The sequence below is a fragment of the Glycine max genome, chromosome 2 (genome assembly GCF_000004515.6).
Source record: "Glycine max cultivar Williams 82 chromosome 2, Glycine_max_v4.0, whole genome shotgun sequence".
In the NCBI taxonomy this organism is placed as follows: Eukaryota; Viridiplantae; Streptophyta; class Magnoliopsida; order Fabales; family Fabaceae; genus Glycine; species Glycine max.
The window spans coordinates 32,062,404-32,070,286 of record NC_016089.4 but is presented as its reverse complement, the minus strand read 5'-3'; the positions used below and the strand labels follow the sequence as shown (position 1 = coordinate 32,070,286).

General features: G+C 38.4%; 1 non-coding gene across 1 annotated transcript; it reads right to left on the bottom strand.

Moving 5' to 3' along the window:
- Positions 1 to 1,207: 1,207 nt before the first annotated feature.
- LOC113001009 (small nucleolar RNA R71) lies at positions 1,208 to 1,314 on the bottom strand. The gene has a single exon (XR_003266321.1). It is a non-coding gene; the product is annotated as a small nucleolar RNA R71 (small nucleolar RNA).
- Positions 1,315 to 7,883: the final 6,569 nt, after the last annotated feature.

Genomic DNA, 7,883 nt, shown 5'->3' with positions numbered 1-7,883 from the left:
TTTTGGGTGTTTTGCTGTGAATATTTGCGATGAATTTAACGACCACTTTTGCTTGCGGCAAAACAGAGTAGTAGTGGAAATCATGTAGCGACGGATTTTAGCGACCACCCTTGCTGAATTATTTTGGATTTTTTTGTTTTAGTAGCTAGAGTTGTTATTTTTGGCTGAATTTTTTTGTGGTAACTTCTTTTAGTCTATATTTTGTGGGAAAAATAGCTAGAGCCTTTTGTTTGGTCAGATTTGGAAGTTCCAAAAAAGTAGCAAATTTGATTTTTTTCAAAACTTCAAACGGTCATAACTTTTGCTCCGGTTATCAGAATCACAATTATTATGTATGTATTTGGGGTAGAAAAAAATTTCTTACGCCATGGCAGCCTGCCATAGGCTGGCTGATGTCTCCATCATCCAAAAAAGTGATTCTATAAAAAAAATTATTTTCCAAGTATTATTCTCTTATTTTTCTTAACTTATCATTTTTAGTTTATATAGTTAGACTTTGAATTTTCGTTTGAAATTTTTTGTGCTATCTTCTCATCATTTTATAAGGTTTCTCACAAAATTTAAAGTCATTTGGATATCATTTAATGGTAGTTGTAGTTCAAACCTACACTGTTACTTGCATAAGAAGGCAACTAATTGTGCATGCTGAATTTAGTGTATGACTGAAGGCAATCCATCTGACTTACAACCATTTGATCCTGAGATAGATAGGACATTTCATAGATTATTTAGACATCATTTAGTACCTTTTGAGCATCCTGAGCATTCTGTTATTGGTGATTTTGAGCATTATAGTTTTGAGCATTCTGATTTTGAATATTCTGAGAACATGGCACAACCTCCACCCCGTGAGAAGACTCTAAGGGAAATGGTTGCACCTAATTTCACCTACGAAAGCTTGTGCATCCAATACCCTCATGAGGATGTCCCATATGTTCTTAAAACTGGACTGATCCATTTGCTTCCAAAGTTTCATGGCCTTGCAGGTGAAGACCCACACAAGCATCTGAAAGAATTCCATATTGTTTGCTCCACCATGAAACCACTAGATGTCCAGGAGGATCAGATATTTCTGAAGGCCTTTCCTCATTCTTTAGAGGGAGTGGCAAAGGGCTGGTTATATTACCTTGCTCCAAGGTCCATCACGAGCTGGGATGACCTCAAGAGAGTATTCATAGAAAAAATTTTCCCTGCTTCTAGGACCCCGACCATCAGAAAGGATATTTCAAGTATTAGACAACTCAATGGAGAGAGCCTATATGAATACTGGGAGAGATTTTAAAAATTATGTGCCAGTTGCCCTCACCACCAGATTTCAGAGCAGCTTCTTCTCCAATATTTTTATGAAGGACTCAGCAACATGGAGATAAGTATGATAGATGCTGCCAGTGGTGGAGCCCTTGGAGACATGACCCCTGTTGAAGCCAGAAATTTAATTGAGAAGATGGCTTCCAACTCCCAGCAATTCAGTGCTAGAAATGATGCTATTGTCATTAGAGGAGTGCATGAAGTAGCCACGAATTCATCTTCATCAGGTGAGACTAAGAAGCTTGAAGGTAAACTAGATGCCTTGGTTAACCTGGTAACCCAACTGGCCATGAATAAAAAATCTGCACCTGTCGCCAGACTCGGTGGTTTATGCTCCTCTGCCGACCACCACACAGACCTTTGCCCTTCTATGCAACAATCTGAAGCAATTGAACAGCCTGAAGCTTATGCTGCAAACATCTACAACAGACCTCCTCAACCTCAGCAGCAAAATCAGCCACAACAGAATAATTATGACCATTCCAGCAACAGGTACAATCCCGGGTGGAGGAATCATCCCAACCTTAGATGGTCGAATCCTTCACAACAGCAGCAACAACAACCTTATTTTCAAAATGCTGCTAGCCTAAGCAGACCATACGTTCCTCCACCTATCCAGCAGCAACAGCAACAACAACAACAACAACAACAGCCCCAGAAACAGCAAACAGTTGAGGCTCTTCCGCAACCTTCCCTTGAAGAACTTGTGAGGCAAATGACTATGCAAAACATGCAATTTCAACAAGAGACCAGAGCCTCCATTTAGAGCTTAACTAATCAGATGGGACAGTTGGCTACACAGTTAAATCAACAACAGTCCCAGAATTCTGATAGATTACCTTCTCAATCTGTCCAGAATCCCAAAAATGTGAGTGCCATTACATTGAGGTCAGGAAAGCAGTGTCAAGGACCTCAACCAGTAGCATCTTCCTCATCCGCTAATGAACCTGCCCAACCTCACTCTACTCCAGAAAAAGATGATGACAAAAATTTAAAGAGTAAGTTGCCTAACAATTTCTATGCAGGTGAATCTAAAGAGAAGCAGCATATCCCTCTTCCATTCCCTCTAAGAGAAATTTTCAACAAAAAATGGAAGAGGCAGAGAAGGAGATCTTGGAAACATTTAGGAAAGTAGAGGTAAACATACCTCTGCTGGATGCAATAAAGCAAATTCCAAGATATGCTAAATTCTTGAAGGAGTTGTGCATTAATAAGCGGAAGCTTAAAGGAAGTGAAAGAATTAGTATGGGCAGAAATGTCTTCGCATTGATTGGTAAATCTGTTCCCCAAATCCCTAAAAAATGTAAAGATCCAGGTACATTCAGCATACCTTGTATTATAGGGAACAATAAGTTTGACAATGCCATGCTAGATTTAGGAGCTTCTGTTAGTGTTATGCCTCTGTCTATTTTTAATTCTCTATCTCTAGGTCCTTTGCAGTCAACTGATGTGGTAATTCATTTAGCTAATAGAAGTGTTGCCTATCCTACTGGTTTCATAGAGGATGTCTTAGTTAGAGTTGGTGAGCTGATTTTCCCTATTGATTTTTATATTTTAAATATGGAGGAGGAATTTTCTAAAGGATCAGTTTCCATCATTCTAGGCAGACCTTTTATGAAAACTGCTAGAGCTAAGATAGATGTATATGTAGGCACACTATCTATGGAGTTTAGTGATATAACTGTTCATTTTAATATTCGTGATGCTATGAAACACCCATCTGAAGATCTTTCTGTATTTCGTGTTAAAATAATTGACCTTATTGTTGATGAATACATGATTGATCTTCATTCTAATCTACCTGCCTATCACTCTTCATGCATTGAATCTGAATTTGTACTTGATCATATGTCTGAATTTGATGCTGAGAGTGAATCTGGATTTGATATTGATTACATGTCTTCTGATGTTTTACCTCTTGAGATTGATTTTATAAAGTCAGATAGAACTAACCATGTTTCAGGAAGTACACATACTTCTGACTTTCTTTATAAGGTACAGGCTGAGAAACCATATCTTTCTACCACTATCCAGCCATCCACACCAGAATTGAAGCCTTTGCCATCAAATTTAAAATATGCTTACTTGGATGATAGCAAAAGTTTTCCAGTAATTATATATGCCTCCCTTGTTGATCAGCAAGAGGAGAAGTTGTTATCAGTTCTCAAGAAGCATAAGAAGGCTATAGGCTGGAACCTGGCGGACATTCCTGGTATTAGCCCATCGACATGTATGCATCGAATAAATTTAGAAGATGGGGCTAAACCAGAAAGACAACCAGAGAGAAGACTCAACCCGGTGATTCTTGATGTAGTGAAGAGGAGGTAACAAAGCTTTTACAAGATGGAATCATTTATCCTATCTCTGACAGCCAATGGGTGAGTCCCGTCCAGGTAGTTCCAAAGAAAACCGGCCTCGCCGTGATAAAAAATGAGAAGGATGAGCTGATTCCTACTCGAGTGCAGAATAGTTGGAGAGTATGCATCGACTATAGGAGGCTGAACCAGGTTACCAAAAAGGACCATTTTCCACTGACATTCATTGACCAGATGCTTGAACGCCTGGCAGGTAAATCTCACTACTGTTTCCTTGATGGTTTTTCTAGTTATATACAAATCACTATTGCTCCTGAGGATCAAGAAAAAACCACATTCACCTGCCCCTTCGGCACTTTTGCCTATAGGAGGATGCCTTTCGGCCTGTGCAATGCCCCTGGTACCTTCCAGCGGTGCATGATTAGTATTTTTAGTGATTTTTTAGAAAATTGCATAGAGGTGTTTATGGATGATTTCACTGTATATGGATCCTCTTTTGATGTTTGTTTGGATAGTCTAGAAAAGGTTTTGAATAGATGCACTGAAACTAACCTTGTTCTAAATTTTGAAAAATGTCATTTTATGGTTGAGCAAGGTATAGTTTTAGGCCACATTATTTCCAATAAGGGCATTGAAGTAGATCTTGCAAAAATTTCTGTTATTTCACAATTGCCTTACCCCTCTTGCGTGCGAGAGGTGCAATCTTTTCTTGGTCATGCAGGATTCTACAGGCGCTTTATAAGAGATTTTAGCAAAGTAGCCCTTCCACTATCCAACTTGTTGCAAAAGGAGGTAGAGTTTGACTTTAATGATAAATGCAAAGAGGCTTTTGATTGCCTCAAAAGAGCACTGACTACCACCCCCATCATCCAGGCACCCGACTGGACAACCCCTTTTGAGCTTATGTGTGATGCATCAAATTATGCATTGGGGGCTGTCCTTGCTCAGAAAATTGATAAATTGCCTAGGGTGATATATTATGCTTCTAGGACTTTAGATTTTGCCCAAGCAAATTATACTACTACTGAGAAAGAGCTACTAGCCATAGTTTTTGCTCTTGAAAAATTTCGTTCTAATTTGCTTGGTACTCGCATTATTGTTTATACTGACCATGCAGCTTTAAAGTACTTGTTGCAGAAGGCTGATTCAAAGCCTAGGTTGATCCGATGGATGCTCTGGCTCCAAGAATTTGACTTGGAGATCCGTGATAGGAACGGAGCACAAAATTTAGTTGTTGATCATTTGAGTCGGATCAAACATGTGTCTGATGAGGACTCACCCATTCGGGATGATTTCTCGAATGATCATTTATATATATTGTATAGTATTTCTGATTCTCTTTCTACTCCCTGGTTTGCTAACATTGTCAATTATTTAGTTGCTTCTGTTTTTCCTCCCTTAGCATCTAAGGCCCAAAAATATAAAATTAAAAGTGATGCTAAGCATTTTATTTGGGATGACCCCTACTTGTGGAAATTGTGCAGTGATCAAGTCATTAGACGATGCATTCCAAATCATGAGACTGACTCAGTCCTGCAGTTCTGTCATTCTTCCGCACCGGGAGGTCGTCTGGGTGTTCAAAGGACAGCCCGCAAAGTGCTTGACTGTGGCTTTTATTGGCCCACCATCTTTAAAGATGCGTGGAAGATTTGTAGCACTTGTGAGCAGCGTCAGAGAGCAGGAAATGCACTTACATGGCGACAACAAATGTCTCAGCAACCTATGCTATTCTATGAGGTGTTTGATGTCTGGGGTATAGATATCATGGGCCCTTTTCCTGTATCTTTTGGTTATGTTTACATTCTCCTTGCAGTTGATTATGTTTCAAAATGGGTGGAAGCCAAGCCCACTAGAACTAATGATGCTAAGGTTGTCGTAGATTTTGTCAGATCTAATCTGTTTTGCAGGTTTGGAGTACCTAAAGCAATCATTAGTGATCAAGGAACCCATTTTTGCAACAAATCAATGCATGCCTTGCTTAAAAAGTATGGGGTTGTCCACAGGGTATCCACACCATACCACCCCCAAACCAATGGACAGGTACAAATTTCTAACAGGGAGATTAAGAGAATTTTAGAGAAGATTGTGTAACCAAGCAGGAAAGATTGGAGTACCAGGCTAGATGATGCTCTTTGGGCACATAGGACTGCCTACAAAGCACCCATAGGAATGTCTCCTTATCGGGTTGTCTTTGGAAAGGCTTCAAGTGGAGATTAAGCACAAAGCATACTGGGCAGTGAAGACCTGCAACTTCTCTATGGATCAAGCTGGTGAGGAAAGAAAGTTGCAACTGAGTGAGTTAGATGAGATCCGCCTAGAAGCCTATGAGAATGCCAAGTTCTACAAAGAAAAGACCAAGAAGTTCCATGATAGCATGATAATTAAGAAGAACTTCATGGTTGGGCAAAAAGTGTTATTGTATAATTCTAAGCTTGGACTCATGAGTGGTAAGTTGAGGTCTAAGTGGATTGGTCCTTTTGTTGTTACTAATGTTTTTCCTTATGGTACAGTTGAGATCAAAAGCGACTCCACAAACAAGAGCTTCAAGGTCAATGGACACCGACTTAAGCCATTCCTCACAAACCCTTCTTTAGTGGACGTAGTGGTGGAAGAGACTTCCTTACTCCACCCTACTCTTCCTCTACCATGACTTCGGGAGTTTTTCTTTCCTATCTCCTTCTTTACTTTTATTACATTTGTCTGATTCTATTTGGTGGTTTAATTGCTTTTAATCTTTTAATTGTGCCACATTGACGACAATGTGTTGTTTAAGTATGGGGGGGGGGGGGGGAGTGTGTTCTTTGGTTTTGGTTTTGTTAGTTGTGTTAAATTAGTTTAATTTTGTTAGTTTTGTTGGGTTCTAGTTTAATTTTGTTAGTTTTGTTGTGTTAAATTTGCATGTTTGTCTTTGAATTATAGGATATGTTCAAGTAATGGGTAATTGTTCTGAAAATAAAAGTCTCTTGACATTTTGTGACTTGAAATCCTTGTTTTTCCTTTACATGTCATGATAGTTTTGAAAGCTCAATTTGAAAGTGATAAGTTTACCTTTGTGAGAATTCGAGCCATCCATCATCATAATCTTTTGGTGTGTTTTGCCCCATTGATTGCTTGCACAATAGCTTTGGCTTGATTCTTGTTGATGCTTCTAGCCAAATGGACTTACCTTGAATTAATTCCTTTGATAGCCCCTTTGAGCCTATTTTCCCCTTTCTTTGTTTTGAAGCTCATTACAAGCCTTAAGTGAAAAACCATGATATCACCTTACCCTTAAGGAATTTTGTAGCTTTGGAATTGTTTTGGGAATAAGTGTGGGGGGTATGTTTCATTAGAAGATATGATTTTTGGCCATGCTTAATGTTTTATTTTGGCCATTCTTGATGTATATATATATTGCCTAGTTCTTCCTTTAATCTTCAATTTCGTACTATTTAATTAAAAAAAATCAAAAAAATTCAGTTGCTGCAAATTCTGCAATTTCGTACTATTCAAAAAAAAGAAGAAGAAGAAGAAAAGAAGTGAAGTTGAATAAATAAGGTCTTGATATGAGAACTTGATTTGGGAGCCTTGGTTGATTTTGTTGATATTAGAGGGTTTGGGTTTACTACTTGTGCTTAATTTTCACTTATTCCCCATTGCTCCTCTATTCCTTTGGGATTTAACTACTTATTCCATATTTTTTTCCTACCTTGTCCTTGGCCCCATTACAACCTTTAAAGGCCTTTTGATCCTCATATGCATGTGTTGTCAAGTCGTTTGTCAATTTTAGAATTTTGCCAAGTCTATGTGGTGTTTGTATTCATGGGTGCTTCGAGAGTATACAGTATGTGGCGTCCCCAAAATAATGACTGGTTTAGTAGTAATGATTTAATTAACAAAAACCATGGTAAATTTTTTTTTTCTTTTTCATTTCTTTCTCTTTTCACCAAAACAAGGTTTAGAAGGAAAATCCTCACTATAGAGTCCTGAATGGCCAGTTCACAACTCTATTCGGAGTCATTTCTTTCTTACCGCTCATAATCTCTAAACTATTTTGCTTTTTCAAAAGGAAGAATGTACCAGCCATTACTTTAGGTCGTCACGTGAAAATAAAAGAATAAAATACGGTCGATAAACTCTTTTACAAATAAAGTTGCTAATGCTTTCTTTTCAAATAACCAGATCGATCATAAATGCGTTCATCATTTAAAGCTGTCCAAAATATGGGAGTTTTACAAAATATATAGTGTCATCCAGAGCAAAGGTGTCCATAGTGGTGGC